At 41.9% G+C, this 18,257-nt stretch overlaps 1 long non-coding RNA gene across 1 annotated transcript in view; it reads left to right on the forward strand.

The window, feature by feature from the left end:
- Nucleotides 1–2,162: 2,162 nt before the first annotated feature.
- LOC311596430 overlaps nucleotides 2,163–18,257 on the forward strand; it is a 32,301-nt gene continuing 16,206 nt past the window's right edge. The window contains exons 1-2 of the long non-coding RNA XR_014778831.1: nucleotides 2,163–2,321; nucleotides 4,259–4,357. This is a non-coding gene — a long non-coding RNA (uncharacterized lncRNA). The remainder of the gene's footprint in view (nucleotides 2,322–4,258; nucleotides 4,358–18,257) is intronic.

Here is an 18,257-nt window from a genome sequence, read left to right on the forward strand (position 1 = left end):
ACTTAGACATATTTCAATTTTTCTTATTTCCTAAACACTCTAAAAGATTTAGGAAAATTAATGTATGCATTCTTAGACGTGCCCGACACTTATTATTTCAAAATTTTGAGATCTGGCAAACGTCTTGTTTGCAGTTTTAATTCTTTCTCTCTTTCTTTAAAACCTGTATTCAAAAATTATATTTCTTATCTAATTTTATTGTTGTTTTCTCCTATAGTCTGTCTTTTTGTGCTATAATGTTTGAAACTTTCTTATATTGTCTAATGGGAGAAAAATAAATGTCTGTTCATCCCCAGATAAACCACATGTGACATATTAAGTTAATCTGGCCAAGTCAGAAGGCCTGAACCAATGAGTTTAATTAGTGTTATTCACAGAAGTATTGCACAGTGCCAACCATTAACTGCCTTTTCAACTGACAAGGGAAAAAAGGGAAAGAAGGGAGAAAGAAAAGAAGGAGAAATAAGTATAAAACATGCCAGATGCCATCAGCACAAAACAAATGGAACAGTTAATAGGATAGAAGCTGCAATAGTGCCTCACCTTACCACTATTATTACTAATAAAATAATAACAGCAGCTACACAACATATTGAATTCTTTCTGTTGCCCAGACATAGAGAGAACATCCTAGAAGCATCATCTCATCCAACATCCTATCAGAGGACAGCGCTTGACAAGATGTCACGTGACTTGCCCCAGTTACCTAGGTAGTAGGTACCATGACCAAATCTTGAACCCAAGTATTCTATCCAACACTCTTAGCCTCTCAGCCACTCCTGTACAACATCTCCCATGCCTTTTCATTAAATAACGAACTAAAACACAACAATATTCTTAAAAGGGGAGTTAAGAAACTGTAAATATTTGTGGTTATGGTACTTATTTCCTCCAGTGACAGAGAGATTGTGCTTTACAGTTTTAAATCACAATGACCCCATTAGTCTTCAGGTTTTGCTGTGAGAGGGTTTGGAGTTTTGCCACAAAATGCTCTTTAAAGTAAAAGTTATAGCCTAGGAGCAATGGCAGGGCATGGCAGATCTATTAACACGAAGCTGCCAGTCTCGAGTGGTGTAGGAAGCATAATACACACTGCTGACTACACACAAATCCTGAGTTATTTTTAACACTAACAAAGCACCAATTTTTCATACTTGGAAGTGTTCGCAAATAGTCTCTCGAAGTTCACTCACGTATTTTGCAGTCAGGCAATAACCCTATCCTATGAACCACAGCCGAAGACACTTCCTCTATCTCCTCCCATTTTAAATTCAAATATTCCCAACTCAAGTATACTGGAACTTGGGGTAGACAGTATATTCTTTGGATCGAAGCTTACAGAATCACTGCATTATTGTGCATTTAGGGCCCCTGGCTATATAAAGGTCAGAAACTCGTGGAGCTTAAGCATGGAATGAGTTCACTGATCTGTGCATGTGCAAATATTTAGGGCATTGGCACCCAGGTATGTCTGCATCTACATGGTCCAAGTATGTGATCGGAAAGCTACCACAGGTCAGCTATCAACTTTGTTTTCTCTGTGTCCTTCAAATCACTGGCAGGCAATGATTAAGCGGGCCAAGGTGATATATAGTAAGTATTTAGCTTAGTAGCATCGTAACATCAAATGTGCCTTGGTCCTTGTCTCTTGAGCCGATGTCCCTGGATACCTACCATTGGGACCTTCTGTGTCAGGTATCCACCCGTAAGTCATTGTAACTGAATGCCCTGACAGGCTACTCAGGGATGCCACTTTACCTCAACAGGTGTGTTTCATTCTGTACTGTTACGGAAGCAACGACTTACACAAGCTTCACTTTCAAAGTCTTGTTGCAGCTGAGGATTTCAATCTCACCCAAATCCCATGCTGGGTATCGGTGTTAGCCGTAGCTGTTACCTTGACAGGACTTGGAATCACCTGAGAAAAGAGCCTCCTAGGTGAGGATGAGGAATGCTTCTCCTCAGGTTGGCCTGGGAACATGCCCGTGGGTAGGAAGATTGTGTTTAGTGCCTTAATTGGTATAGGATGAGTTAACCTAATTGTGGGCAGTACCTGTGATAGCAGCCCCATGAAAGAACGGAAGAGCGCAAGAGCGGAAGAGCCCAGCGGGTGTGGTGGCGCACGTCTTTAATTCCAGCACTCGGGAGGGAGAGTCAGGTGGATCTCGGTTAAGTTCGAGGCCAATCTGGTCTACAGAGCGGGTCCAGGACAGCCAGGGTTACACAGGGAGACCCTGTCTCAAAAAATAAAACAAAATCAAAAACCAAACCAAAGCCAAAACAAAAGAGCAGGGAAGAAAGAAAGCTCCCTTCTCGTGATGGTGAGTTCCTGTTTCTGTTTGCTGCTGTTCTTTCTCTGGCGTTAGATTCTTTGGGCTGAAGCACTGAACACCAGCAGCCTGCCAGGAGTCTTTAGGCCTTTGGATCCAGATTGAGACTACTGAATTATCAGCCTTCTAGAGTGTGTAATTACTGGGTTCTGGGCCTCACTAGTGTGAGACAGTTACTGTTAAGCTACTCCAACCTTGCTGTGTATATGGGTCTAATCAATCCTCTGGTAATATATATATTCATTTTGTCAGTTTCTAGAGAATTTGGACCCACTGGTAGAGTAGAAGAGATGATTCCTAGTTTACAAGTGTTGGTAAATTAAAACAAGCCTAATACAACAGGATTCTTCCTTAAATCAAGTCACAGAGAAATGCCGTAATGCCACCAACCTCTCTTTTATCAACGTAATGCCAGATTACTTTTGATCAATTCATTTCGAGCTCACTTTTCAGTGCCTGATGATTTTCAGGTGCTAGCGTAGCTGGTACTAACCATTTTTCTTGGCTATAATTGGCGGCAACAGTATTTAAATCACCATAGGAAATGGAGATGAAGTGAGCTTTGCAGGAGAGACTCACCTAGGAGAAACTTAGGGAGCATAAGAAATTTTAAAGCCAGCTTTACATATCTCCTATTGCATTCCACTCAATGGTGAGTGGTGTGTCAAAGGGCCTGGTGTCTCTTTGAGTTGACTTGCTGTTTGATGGAACCAGTATGTTGTGACTTCATACGTGTCAAAAAGGAATTCAGGCAATTAGCCATTGTGTTAAGGCAAAAATCAGCTGCTCTGGTTCTCATACAATAGTGAAAAGTAGGAGGTGAGAATAAATGAATATAAATCATAAAATCAGAAGGATACCAAACATTTAGCTAGAGTAATAAGAAACAAAGAGCAATTTTAGCATTCATAGTTTATATGTAGCCAAGAAACATTTATCAATGAAAATCAAATAGAAGTTGCTCAGAGGAAAATTCTTCAAGGCTTAAAATAAGGAAGGAAACAAAATTGAAATTGACTTCTGCTATGCTACTTTCACTAGCCAGGAATAATAATATCCAACTTCTATGGCTATTAGGAGCATTAAATGAGACGACACTGTCTTATGCCAGGCTCATATAAAGTCCTCAATAATTATTAGAAAATGTATTGCATTTAAATGTCCACTTATGCTGATTTATTTATGTTAAAGTAAATAAAAATGAGAAGGCCTCCCATGACCATATCTAGGGCCTTGTCACTTAAACTTTAATTTCCCTGAAGATCTTGTGGTTCAATCACACATTTGCCAGTGCAAATGTTTCACCAGCCAGGTTGTGGATTGAGCACTGGGGACATTCTACGTCTGAGGGGGAAACTGTAGAGAAAATTTCCCTTCACTAACCAGAGGATCCTGGGAGGTGGGAGAAGCAGCGGGAGGGTGTGTGTAGGCTCTGGTCTGTTGTGCCACAGTGCCACAGCTCCGCCCTGATCCCTGTCAGACGGCAGAAGTCACCCCGCCAACTCCTGCGGTGCGTCAACACTTTACAAAGCTGCAGCGGGTGACTAGAGACACATCTGCGTTTATGGAAAACACCCTCTTAGCATCCACTCTCTTAGCAGTCTCCCATCCTTCCAGCCGCTTTTGTCCCCATTCCAAGCTGTTAGTAGTCCTGTACTTGGAGCCCTCTCTTTAAGATGCAGTTTCTAATAGTCCTGATTGATGCTCTCTTTGTTTAAAGAAGAAAAAAACGGCATCTAACGACGTTTAACTTTCCCCTTCCCATTCGCTAGCCTTTGCATCCCGCCAGACCCATTGATTCCCCCTCGCAAACAAGCTAGGTGCGCCTCAATCCTCTGAGCCAGGTGCAGGTCCTTTTAGCATCAACCGGAAGGACCCTGGCAGTAATAGCTTCATCACTTCTCTTTGCCTCTTTCCCTCCTGGCCAGGCTCACCTCTACAGCACAGATGAGAGAACTCCAACAAAGGTAAACCTGGCATTTCATTTCCTCGTTCACACCTTCTAGAGGATACTCCCAAGTTACAAGGTAAAACCCACAATCCTTTCAGTGGCTTTATGTGATCCTTAGTGATGTTGTCCACTGAGCCAACCTCGGTTCTTAGGTTCTATCTAGTCTCCGAATTTACATCTCCTTCTTCTCTTGTGAGGAGCCTCTCCTCTTGCATTCCTATAAAGCAGAAATGTTTAAAAATTAAAGCTTAAAAATTTCAGCTGAAATGTTCCTCTGTGTGTGTGTGTGTGTGTGTGTGTGTGTGTGTGTGTGTGTGTGTGTTGTCTTAATCCCAGTGTGTATGTGTATGTAAAGGCTTTCTAAAATTTGAAGGTTTTTAATTAGTTTACTCATTTATTTATGCTTTTGTTTCAACGTCTTTTGAGTCTCTAATAGGTACCGGGCTCTAGAATGTTCCTTTTGTTTTGTTCCCAAAGAACTTTCTTATTCAATTACAGCACTGTCCTTATTATGCTGTAATTTCTTTCTTTTGTATCTTTTTTTTTTTTTCCCTAAGAGCACTTGAATTTTCCAAATGGCAAGATTTATCTAGGTCTTAATCTAATCCCCACGGCCTAGCTGTCCATGGCCTGGTTCAAACTCAATAAATAACTGCGGAGAAAGGGACTGAGAAGGGAAGGTCACGGAAGGCGGCTGGGCTAGGGGAGTCCCCTGCACCGACAACGCCGTGAACCCACTTCTGCTCTCCATTCCCGGCCCCCTTTTCGAGGAGTGCCACCCTTTTTCCGTGTTTCCCCTCCAGCTTCTGCATCACATAGCTCTACCCCTCGAGCTAACCGACACAGTTTCATCTTTGGAAAGGTATTCTTACAAGTCATGAAGTCCTCAGAGAAAAACAAACAACTCCACCAGCAAAATCCCACACCCTGGAATATCATGCAGCCTCTAAAAAGAAGGAATTAGAGCTATAGTCAGTTATGGGGAATTTTCCATGATCAGAGACCAAAGCAACAGGCGTAGGCACATTGTGAGAGCATTGTTTTTATTAAACACAGATTCCTTCCATTTTAAACTCAACACTTGATGTATCTCTGAAACTGGGTTGGCACCCCTTAATCATCCTAAGTAGATGATTCTGTGATCATAATGTCACAGAGAAAGGATTGTGCTTCTAAATTGTATCTAGGCGTCTCGGTGTTACCATGGGAGATGTGGGCTAGAAGAGAAATGGTGACACACAGGTGAAGCAGAAGCCAAGCAGACAGCGGAGGGGAAACGCCTGCCTTGGGATGCAGACTATTATAGGGCAAATTTAATGTGAGTGCAGGTGAGGGATATTAGTTTCTCATTTAGCTTTTATGAGAAAAATACAATTAATTTCCACAGATTTCTAGGTAGCGATAACACACTGTTAATTGAGAAAAAGGACACCCAAGCAGTGCATAAAGATGGTGTTTGGTAGTGGATTATTGTGTACATGTGCGTGTAAGCATGTGCATGTGTTTGTATAGAGAGGGAATCAAATGAGCGAAGAAAACAATTAAATAATTAGGTATAATTACATTTATTTATTTTGTACGTGCTCAAGGCTGCTCCTGTGTGTGTATGTGTGTATGTGTGTGTGTATGTGTGTGTGTGTGTGTGTGTGTGTGTGTGTGTGTGTGTGTGTGTGTGTCTGTGTCTGTGTCTGTGTGTGCACGTGCACGTGTGCGTGGAGGTCAGAAGATGACTTTCAGGAATCAGTTCTTTGCTTCCACCATATGGGCCCTGGTATGGAATTGAGGTTCCATGTGGTAGCAAGTGCCTTTACCCTATAAAGCATCTTGCCTTCCTGAGGGAAGTTTTAAATATATATTCTACTTTTATTTATGTATGTGTATGTGAATTTATGCTGCGTGTGAATTTACACCTCTCCTCCTGTGTGCTCATATGTGACTAATGAGGGTCAAAGAGGTCATAAGTTCTTCAACTGTGGTTCTATGTTGGTAAATGGAACTGAAATCAGGCCCTGTGGACGAGCAGGATATACTAGGAACAACCTCCGAGTCATCTCTCCCACTCAAGAGCAATTTTTTTAAAAAGTATCCCCATTTGGTTTAATTTATTACTATAGTCAGGTATTGTTTTTGTAAAGAGAATCTACCAAATTAACAACTTAGAGTAAAAAGGTTGAAGGTGCTAAGATCTGGGTCATTTAATTGGAATGAGGATTAGTTTTGGGGGGATTTTAAATGAATGTGTTATAACCCTCTGAGGTCTCTAACAATAATAGTCCAAGGAGCCCCAGACCAGTAGCCACACCTTCTGTTAGGATTCTGCTACAGTCCACCTACCTGTGATATGTCACTGCTTACCTGCCACGGGGGTGTGGCCCTGCCCAGGGCCATATAAAAGAACAGACCCTCCACATGGCTCTCTCTTGCTCTCTCTCTCTTTCTCTCTCTCTCTCTCTCTCTCTCTCTCTCTCTCTCTCTCTCTCTCTGTACTTCCCTCTACCTCTCTACTTCTCTCTCCTCTCAACATCTCACTACTTCTTTACCTCTTTTTTTTTACCTCTCTCTCTCTCTCTCTCTCTCTCTCTCTCTCTCTCTCTCTCTCTCTCCACATGTGCACATGTGTCTCTGGAGACGGTCTCCGTGTTCCTCTATTAAACCTCTTAAGTGGATCTGTGGCATGACGTGAGTCCATCCCGCGGTACACATTTTAACACCTTCCCCATCTGTAGTGGAAGCCATGGGGAGACTTGTTCCTGGAGTGAAGAGGGAAGAACGAATATGGGAGCTGACTTCTCCAGGAGGTGGAAGATCATCCCATGGGGGGCTCTTTGTTGTTGCTCCTCCACAAAGCTTGCTGGCCCCTCTGCATTTAACATACAGAGCCCAGGACTCCAGAGAGTTCACATAATTGGCCTGGTTTTCTGAAAGTTCCACACAGATAGTCATGGAAAGACAGGTAAGAGGGAGGTGTACGAAGTCACCTAGCCTGAAACCTACTCTAGTTTGACATAAAACCCCAAAAGTATTGTTTACCTAATTTTAGTATGTCCCAAATTTCCCCCAGATGCACTACAGTACAAACTGTAGAGAAATTGTCGTTAGTTTTACTTTCAACGTTCCTTGTACTTGCCCACAGTTTATAATATCAAGAAAATATCGGTGGAGATTAAATCCGTAGTAAAACATAGAATTCATACACAATTAGTTGATTGTGGAGTTGTAGCTAATGGGGGGGGGGACACAATTCCATAGGTCTCTTCCTGCAGTTTAATGTCAAGTCCTCGTTACCACTTTGAAATGCATAATGAATAATTCACAGTTGCTTTATAAAAACTCTTATTACAGTTAAGATACCACTAATTTTTGAAACTGTGTGATAGGTGCTATGGGATGTATAATTTTTATTTTGGGAGAACGAGGGGAGAGCACAAATTATTGTAATAAGAGAAGGCAGACTGATAGGATGCGAAGAACCCCAGGGAGAAGAGCGAGGCTCTGAGAGGCAGCAGCAAACAGGGGGGATCAGGTTCCGGGTTCCGCAGCCCCTGGCTTCCGCTCATCTAGTCACCCTAGTCATGGACACAAACGTGCGGAGGGGCGTGGCCTCCCTACCCACTGGCGTGCTTCCTGGTTATGTGGTGGCGGAGGAACAGAACACAGGCACACACACACACACACACACACACACACACACACACACACACACACACACACACACACACCCCTCTGCTGTGGTTGGATCTAGTGTGCAGGCTGGAAGGGAACCCCAAATAAACCAAGCTAACTGTAGGGTTACTCCACCTTCCCGAATTCTTCGGCAACATCAGGGTGGAGAGAGGAGATGGAGCCACAGGACCACTTGAGGACCTTACTTGAGTCTTGCAGGTTCTCTCTTCTAGGTGAGGCTCCTGGGTTAAATTATCACTCTTTGATTTGTCCTTATTTTTTTAACCTACTTTGCATAAACATAACAGACAATGAGAACCCACCCAAGCATTTCAAAAGCCTTGAACTCAGCAGCATTACTGGCAAACCACTAGTCTTTTTTCTTTTCTTTTCTTTTTTTTTTTTTTTTCTCTCCTTGGTGGCAGAGAGTTTTCAGTGTCACTCAATAAATGCTCTTTCTGCTAGGATAGGTGTGTCTTTACTTCTTCCACCATGAAGTCAGGCTGAGCTCCTTACACAGCTACTTTATTTCTTAGAAGGAGGTATTTGTAGGAGTAAGGAAGTTCAGAAAGTTGTAAGACTTCAAGAAGCCAGCTCCACAATGCTATACAAGTAGTAAACAATTACTGGGAAGGGGAGATTTTTTTTTCCCATGGAGCTGTCTACAGTCTTGGTAGTGAGCTCCAAAGACGTAGCTTTCCTGAGTTGTCTGTCATGCCAAGGTGGGCGCTTTTGGTGATGTAGCTGCCTTTGAGTCATATGCTCCTGTAGGTAGGCCCAGGGGAACTTACTGGTTTACCAAGCTAAGACTTGAGTGTAATCTTTTTTTTTTTTTTAATTCTATTGTCCATGCCATACCTGGAGGAAAATATGAGAGTAGACATTTTACCTGAAGAAATTAAGTATTTGTCGAAAAAAAAAAAAGATACTATTTGAGAATATTGTTTTCCTGATTTTCCTGGGTTAGATTGTGTATTCTTTTTTATTGCTAGACAATGTATTTTCTGATCAACTGTCTGAAAAAGTAAAAGCTTATATAGTTTTAATTATTAAATGGAGTGAGCGAAAAATGGTAGCCTCGCTATAAGTGTAAGTAGTATTGGGGCATTACTTTTGGGTTTTTGATAAAGGAAAAATTTAGGAGGTTACTAAATGGAGGTGTGGGAATACAGTCCCTCAAGGGGGAAGAGACAGGGAAAGGGGAATTTCCAGGCATAAGACAAGTTTTTCCACTCGACAGTTTTTGCCTGGGGCTTATCCTGTTTGTCCTTATCTGGGCTCAGATAACTTGAAACTGAGGCCAAAAGGCTTGTCCTTTGTTCTGCATGGTGGAGCACAGGCAGGCCTCAAGAAGACTAATTATTAGTCTATTGAGGAGAAAAGGCAAGCAGAGAGAGAGAGAGAGAGACAGAGACAGAGAGAGAGAGAGAGGGAGGGAGGGAGGAAGGGAGGGAGATCCATTAACACAATTCCTTACAAACTCTGCTTAATCCTGTTTCTCAAATATAGTTCTACTGCGTTTATGAGTTCCTTTAAGGCATTTTCTCTTCATTATCTCTGTTTTCTTCCCCTTTTTGCTCTGAGTATTCTTGTTTTTATTGATTTTGGACTTTAACCACCCTGCATTTTGTGGGAAATGGAGAAGGTTATAAGAATTAGTCAATAAATTCCGTGCTAGGACAAAGGAAAGACACTCAGCAAAAGGTTATGGCCAACCCATTTGCCTACTTTCTCAGTGTACTGTGCTAGGGATTTGGTTTATGTAGTGGATAAAAGTTTTTTTAAAAATGATTTTTAGACATGCATATATAGATGTTTATCACAGGTATGTTGACATTCTAAGGAAGAATTTTATTTATTCATTCAGCAAATATTTATCGAGCAATGAGTATCGCTATCTGCTAGGGAAACTGTAGTGAAAAGAGAGAAGAAAATGCAAAAATGAAAGGTACCCTAACCAATCCCACGCACCATTAATTTTATGTGGGAAAGAGGGAATAAGTGAATAAACAAATCATATATTGAACACCATAGGGGAGAACAGATTAAATGAATTAGATAGTGACTGTCATGTAAAGAAAAGGCTGTATACATCTACATCTGGAAGAAAATCTGAATGCAGGAGGGAGCCAGTCAGTCTAATATTTAGAGGAGTTCCCTCCTAGGTAGAGAGAGCAGCACAGCCGGCCAAGGCCCTGGAGGTATGAGTGTGTCTGAAATAAGTGCGTAGAAAAGTAGCAGCTGGGTGGATGGGGCAGTGTGATCAGAGAGCAATGGTGACTCAGCTATGAGCAAGTCAAATTAAGACCTTCAAAATCCCTGGAGGGGCTTCTGTTTTTCTGAATAATAGCAGGATGCCATAGATTTTTTGTCTTAAGGACGGCTATGAAATAATCTGCTTTGGCCAAGTCAGTTTGGTCGCCTTGAGACGAGATTAACAGAGAAAACCCCAAAGGTGAGAGGAAAATAAGATGGCAGCAGGGCGGAAACAGACATCTTACAAGCTGAGACTACAAATGTTCCTAACCATGGTCAACTATGTCAGATGTCACGAGGGGGAGGGGGAGGGGGAGGGGGAGGGCGAGTGACTCTGCCTTTTGCTTTTGGCTGAGAGGAAAAGGTGATTGTCTTAGTTAGGGTTTTATTGCTGTGAAGAGACGCCATGAGCGCAGCAACTTTTATGATGAAAAACCTGTAATTGGGTCTCCTTAGAGTCTGTTACCAGCATCGCAGGAAGCACGGCAGCGTGCAGGCGGACATGGTGCTGGGCAAGCAGAGCAGTAGTGAGATGGGGATCTGAAACTGAGCGAAAGGCTTTGATTTGCTTGTTTCAGGACACGTTTCTTCTAAATAAGAGATAACTGACGACTCAAAAGCCATTGGGGCAAAATTGCTGAGTAAGGTAGATAGAATGGGATCTAGTGTGGACACTTGGGGAAGTAAGTGTAGTTGGAATTACGTAAGGAAGGAAATCCATCACAAAAAAGGAGTGCAAAGTCCTTGGTAGAGACGCCCTAGTTAGGTAATGTGGATGCTGTTTTATTGCAAATATATTAGCAGGGCAATCAAAGGTAAGATGATTGGGTAGAAAACAGAGAGACGTGTATGAAAGATGTTGAGATGAGAGCAGAAAGGTTACGACTTGAGAGAGTGCTCCGTTGAAGTAAGGAGAGTGAGCCGAATGGCCATGTGTGCTGGGATTTGATGAGTACACCATGGCCCTTCCTCTACCAGTGTGGAGGGTGACGCATTTCAGGTAAAGCAGATCAACTCTGCTGCATGTCTTGTCAAGTCGCATGCGGCTTCTCTGAGTCAGGTGCAGAATGCGAAGAAGCTGCTGCCAGGCAGCACAATGAATAGGGCAATGAAAGACTGGCAGTAATATTGTCCAGGGAACGTGTGAGCTAGTGAAAAGGACGATAGTTCGAATCTGTTCTACTGGGTAAAGGGGGGAAGAGAAGCTGCGATGATGCCAGGGAACGTGGGCAGGCTTGATCTCCCAGTGCGAATGGAGAACTGTTTTTGTTCTTGGTTTTGCTTCGTTTTGTTATTAAGGAGATTAGCAAAGAGTGTTGGTCACAACTAGGGCATTTCCAAATGAGGTTATTAGTATCTCCCGTCAAGGCAACGAGAGCATCTTCTACCTGACTTGGGAGCGGGTGGAAGAGGGAGGGGAGAATAAAATCACCAGACAGGTGGAGGTCAGGAAACTAAGAACAAAGACAGGGAGAGGACGTTCCACCAGGGGAGTCCACATGGGTACGGAACCACCAGGCTCAGAACAGTTGCTGAATCGTGGCTGTATCACAGAGCGGCTTCTGAATTTCCACTTTAATGAGGACCAATTGACCTCAGGTTCTACCAATGGTTTCAACGGGTGGTAGAGAAACTTCAACTGGAGGCTGTCAAAAGGCATGACCTTTAAGAGAACTGGGATTCCTTTTTTAAGGAAAGGGGATCTAGTTATCTGGAAATGCCAACAAGAAGCATCACAGTACTTTTAGATTTATAAGATGTAAGAAGGAAAAAAATGCTCCCCTTCTGAAGTTCAAAGAGGGAAGCGGTGTTCACAAGTACAAGCAAGCTTTAGCCCAGACAGGAAAGTAAAGGAAACACTCATAAGGAAGAAGAAAGATCCAAGTCAGTGAGTTATCTGGAATTCCAGAGCGTGAAGTTGGCAGGATTTGGGAGGAGTGGAAGATTGTTTCAGATTAGAGTCTGTTCAAAGCGCTAAGGAGATGTGAGAGTTCCCGTGATGAGAGAAGGCTTGTGGTTTCCAGGACTGACTGAAGTGAAAAGGAATGCCGGGCATGATGGGGTGAGCCCAGAAGGAAGCCTTCGGTATCTTCACAAGTGACTACTCAGCCATGACATCGCTTTGGGAAACATTAGGAAAGCTTGGAAGGGCAAGAATCAGGGTGTACGTGTTTGTGATAAACATGTCTAACTATTTAGCAGGAAACTCCATCTTCAGCACTACAAATCACTCGCAGAGCAGCAAAGTGATCATCTAAAACAGTCTAGTAGAAGCAGGACCACTGCCTCACCACTGGTTATTGAATATTTACTTTGAATATTTATTGTGACATGTGACTTATGTCTGTTATGTAAGTTTGACTCTTCAAATGACATTGCAAGTTGGTATAAAAGCAATGACTTCCATTTCATGGTTACAAAGTCAGCTACAATTTAGATGAGAGTGCTCTGACTCCAGAGTGAATGGCAAGCAATGGTGAGAAGTGCCCGAGTTTTGAAATACTGAGGGAGATAGGTGAAGTTAAAGTCTGGTTCCAGCAGTGCTTCGGTGCCAAAAATATCGTGTCCATCTCTTAGCATTGCCCTAGGCCACAGCTCAAAAGGTTTAAGAAAAAAAAAAACCTCATTGTCTTAGAGAAGCTCAACTGGATATGATGTGGTCACCAAGTAACAGTCAATTATAAGTAATACACATAATAAAATGCCCCTGTGTAGACACAGTAGCACAGAGAAGTGATAATCCCTGTATCTCTGAGAAAGGTAGGAAAGGACCAATTGCAGTTTGCCTGGCAAGCAAAAGGCAAGGCATAATACATTCTAGGAGAGGTCAACATAAGTAAAGACATACAAGTATTATGCTTCACTGGGGGGAGGGAATAATTTTCTGAGATTATTAGGAAAGACTTGAGGGCAGTAAAGATCTGCGGATACATGTCTGTGTGGGCAAGGTTAATGAGAAAGTAAGATAAGGAAACGCCCCTTGTTATTTTTTTTTTTAAGTTGTATAGTTGTTCTCACCAAGTTGGAAAGTTTGATAATAAAAAGATTAAAAATTTCCAGGACATCTCATTAATATTCATAAGCATGTCTTAGCCCCATTATGCAGGCAAGAAGGATAGAGACAGAAGTCTAAATATATTTGACTCAAAATCCATAGGCCACATGCACAGATGACAACAAGCATGTGTAAGTTATTTGGCCAGCTTAACAATTGTTCCAAGAGATGAAGCTGGAAAGGAAAATAAAAACCAAAACAAAGAGTACAGTACAGAAGAATTTTCCCAATAAAAATATAGATTACTAAAAGAATTCTCATTCATATATTAGACTATCTGTGAATAAGAATATAAAGCCAAACACCCTGTGTTAGAAATAATTGACATTTATATGTTCAATAATTGATTTTTGGTGTAACACACACATATTTAGGAGTTAATATATGCTGGATATTGTCATGGCTAGGTATTAAAAAAAATCTCTGCCTTGTATGATGTCAAATCAATTAAAAGAAGCATACGTCATTTTCAGAAGAAAACTTGTGGTTTGAGAATCATTCTGTATCGTACTCAAGAAGAAAATGAATGTGAACTTTTCTGGCACATAGTAGATGCTTGAAAATGTTACAATACAGTGTTCAGTGGAGGCAGAAGTGTAGGGCAATTTATTAATTAGTAGTTGATGGGGGAGGGCTCAGCCTATGGTGTGTAGTGCCATCCTGGACTGGTGGTCCTGGGTCTTATAAGACACCAGGCTGAGCAAGCCACGGAGAACAAACCAGTAAGCAGCACACCTCTATCATCTCTGCATCAGTTCCTGCCTCCAGGATCCTGCCCTGTTTGAGTTCCTTTCCTGACTTTCTTTAATTGTGACCAGTGATTTGGAACCCTTTCCTTCTCCACTTGCTTTTGGGTCATGGCGTTTCATCATAGCAATAGAAACCCTAACTAAGACACACCCATACACACAAATAAAAGCAAAGTGTTAAAAAAAAAAATTAAGGAGTACCGAAAGGATAACAAATTTGCGAAAGCCTGACACTTGGATCATAGTGGAATTAGCAGGGAAAAGTAAGTTCTGCTAGGAAATATTTTAAGGACTGGTGTGGACATGGACTAAGTTACACCTTTGACAGCAGGATGATAAAGAAAAGTTCATTTTAAATCACTGCTTCTTTCGAAAAAAAGGTGTAGATAGGGAAACCGGATAGAAAAACTGGGAGAAGGGGAGAATGGGTCTGAGAAGGAGATTTAAAACGTAGACAGAAGCCCGGTGGTGGTGGCAGCAGTGCATGCTTTTAATCCCAGCACTCGGGAGGCAGAAGCAGGAGGATCTCTGTGAGTTTGAGGCCAGCCTGGTGTACAAAGTGAGTCCAGGGCAGCTAAAGCTACACAGAGAAACCCTATCTCAAACAAACAAGCAAAAAACCCACACACACACCCAAAAAAGCAAAAAACAAAAATGGTAGACTGAAGGCAACTAACAGACTTTCCTTCAAACAGACTCTAGCTTGTTTTGGCGTTTACTTACCAAGCATGCAACAGATTTAGAGTCTAAATGCAGGAGCCAGCCAATGGATAAACATGTTTATTTAGCATAGGTGTGTTACAGAGTGTAAAGTGACCAGCGCTCTTCTCTTCTAATATTGAATAGCATGTAAATGATACCAGAAATGGTCCTGAAGGACCACATTGCAGGAGGGAAAAGGCTCCTGGGAAAATAGTACAATGAAGGTAGTAGTTTCCAATTATTGGCCGAAAGAAAAAGAATAAGGACGCTGACATAAGCTAAATGGCAATGGTGCAAGGACTGCACACACATACAGGAGGATGGCCACAGTGGTTAGAGGGACTGAAGTGGTAGGGTTAGTAGCACAGAAGATAAGAGTTAGGCAAACGCCATTTGCGAACAGCCTTTGGCTTGAGGATAGTGACTGAGTTCTATGAATACCAAGGAGTCACTATTTGCTTTGGATCATGGGTAATGGTGTGTGAAGGTAAGTTTAAAGATGGTTGGTTAATTTGGTAGCCAACCATGTGGTGTGACTTCTAAGTTGTCTGTGATTGGACGTCCGAGTCTTTCACATTTGGTTTTCTCTATTGAGCTTTGGTACTTTATATTCTCCTTCCTCAAATGAATTCCTCAGCATCTCTCTGCTCCCAGATTGAATGCTACCATCAGTTGTCCTGCAAATTTTATTCCTTTTGCTTCCTCTGGAAGCTCAGGCTACAGCTATGGAACTTTCTGTCGTGTGGTGTTGGTTCTGCTTCTGTTCTATTAGGCCATTCTTTTTTTTTTTTTTTTTTTTAGGCCATTCTTTTTTCTTTCATTTTTAAACCATCTTTCGCCACAACGCTAATGTAAGTGTTGGTGTGGTGCCTCGGTTCCCCTTTCTATGGCTTAGCCTTTGCTTCCCCACATCTATATATCTATACCACCACTGTACCACACACACACACACACACACACACACACACACACACACACACACACACAATCAGACCCATAAATATTCACAAGATATTCCCCATTTACTTAAATCTGGGCATCTCAAAAACAAGATTCTCATATTTTCTGACGACCCCCCCCCAAAAAAGAAACCCAAGCCAAAAAACCCTGCTTTCTACTCCTAGCAAGGGAAATATGTACTTTCTAATAACACCCTATGTGGGATATTGTAGTTTGTTTCATTAATTGGCAAGATTATGGGAGTTTTGTTTATTTTGTTGCTGTTTCTTTGATTTCAGTAACTTATCTGGAAATAAGAAACAACTTTTTTTTTCCTTCCTTTGTTCCTTTCTTTTTGTTTTATTTGTTTGTTTGTTGAGAGACGGTTTCTCTGTGTAACAGCCCTGGCTATTCTGAAAATCGCTTTATAGACAACACTTCTGTAACTAAAATGTGTAAATATTTTCCACACCAAGTCTCCAGTTCTCTTTAGATGTCAGCAAGGTATCCTATCATCCAGTCCAGTTTAAGGTTTCTGAGAGATACAGCACATCCAACAATATAAAATTTAAGGCAATTCCCACTGGAGATGCTAAAGGCAAGCTGGTGAGTCTGAAGGTTACTTACAGTCTTTGACAAGCCGTTCAATGGCCAGGATATTCCTGTAATCCTTGCCTCAGATTTCATAATCTTCTAGAGTGTTACATAGGACCCTACAAAAGAGTTTACTTACTGTTGCTGATTTAGAGCAAAGGTTTTGTTAAAGAATACAATAAAATATCCAAAGGCCTGGAGAGGTGGAACACAGTCTAGAAATGTGAATATTACCCTTAGTTTGTGTGCAGCCCACGATAGCTATAAATGTGGCCCAATTTTAAATAAAAAACTTACTTAAAACAGGAGGTATGTGGTAGTAGTGGTGTGTGTGTGTGTGTGTGTGTGTGTGTGTGTGTGTGTGTGTGTGTCTTGACTTTGTGGTTCTCAGGCATTTGACAATATATCTCTAGACATTTAGGAGTTTTGTTTACCATAAAATAGTGTGGCCTTCACAACAGGTTGGTAAACTCGCCAGCCTGGGACGCTCTGAAATCTGTAGTCAAGTTGTCCCTGAGACTTCACCATGTATGATCATGAACTCAGAACCCATCCACTCTCTTTTCCCCAAAGACAGGAAGAGTGAAGCTTCAAATTTGTTCTTTCTGATGACCAGAGTCTATGTGGGAGTCTACTAAATATTATGTCATTAACTCAAAAGATGTTCCTATTGTCTGAAGTCAAAAAGTTCAGCAACTGGGCCAGAGACCAAAGAGTAGACTGTTACTAACCCTCCTGTCATTTAGGAAATAACTAAGGTTTGAGGAGATCCAAGGGAACAGACCATATATGTGTATATATACTTGTGACATTATAGCCTTGGTGGTTACAACTTTCCATTAGAGTCTCACTGACACTGTAAGTTGGTCCTTACCCTTCCTTTTCGAGGCAAATGTACTCCACTAGCACATTTCAGACCTTCCCCTCCCTTTTGCAGCCTTTCTTGATGAGTACTATGAAGAAGGCATCTACGTCACTGCTGTCTTGTGCGACTCATTGTATTGCTCCCCCCTTTCCTAATCCATTAGTATTTATAGTGATCCATAAAAATATTAAGGGCATAATGTATATAAAATGAAGTCTAGCTGGGCAGAGGTGATACACACCTTTAATCCCAGCACTCTGAGACAGAGGCTGGTGGATCTCTGAGTTCAAAGCCAGCCTGGTCTATAAAGTGAGTCCAGAGCTACACAAATCTACACAGAGAAAACTTGCCTCAAAAACAAGCAAATTAACAAACAAATTATGACAAAAATTAACCAAACCAAACCAAACCCCAAACTATAGCTTTTAGGGGGCAGCTACAGGAGATTTTCAGAGCAACCCTATGCTACTGTCTCTGCTGAGTCTGAGAAGAATTTGAGGGTGCTTTTACTCTTACCACCGGTTCAGTTACACATGGAAATGATAGCAGCAGACCACTGCGTTTCCATTTCCTGATGTTTCTTTCAAGAATCCTTGTCTTTACCTGTCTCACTTCTTTCGGGTCATCTGGTTCTGCTAACTTTCACGAAAGGAATCTGGGCGTGCAGCTTTCCCCCTAACTTAGCAGAAAGTTGCTGGGAAGCAGAAAGGAATCACACAGGAGACAGAGGAATCTCAGCTTCAAAAAAAGGTGTTTGAAGGAAAGTGGGTTTGAAGAAAAAGGTTAAACTTCACAGGAATCAAGACAGGGGTGGGGCATTACAGCCCAGTTGTAGAGTATTTGGCTAGGAATCAAGAGACTATGATTTAATCCCTAGTACAGGGGTGGAGGAACCTTAGGGAGGAAATGAAAGGGCATTTTACCCAGGATACAGTTTTAGCAGCTTAGCTGTGACTTGCAGCAAAGTGGGCCACCCGAGGACAAGAACATGGATAACTAAGTGGTCTTTATGGATTCAACTGGGATGGATGACCTTTCAGGTCAGCTCTGGAGTGATGCCTCTGATGTATCTTTGGGCAGGTGCCATCCTCCTTTAGCAAACTGCATTAATTATGAATTTGAGGACTGGGGCATTCACAGCTATTAGAGCTGG

The sequence above is a fragment of the Acomys minous genome (genome assembly GCF_964271855.1).
Source record: "Acomys minous genome assembly, chromosome: 4".
In the NCBI taxonomy this organism is placed as follows: Eukaryota; Metazoa; Chordata; class Mammalia; order Rodentia; family Muridae; genus Acomys; species Acomys minous.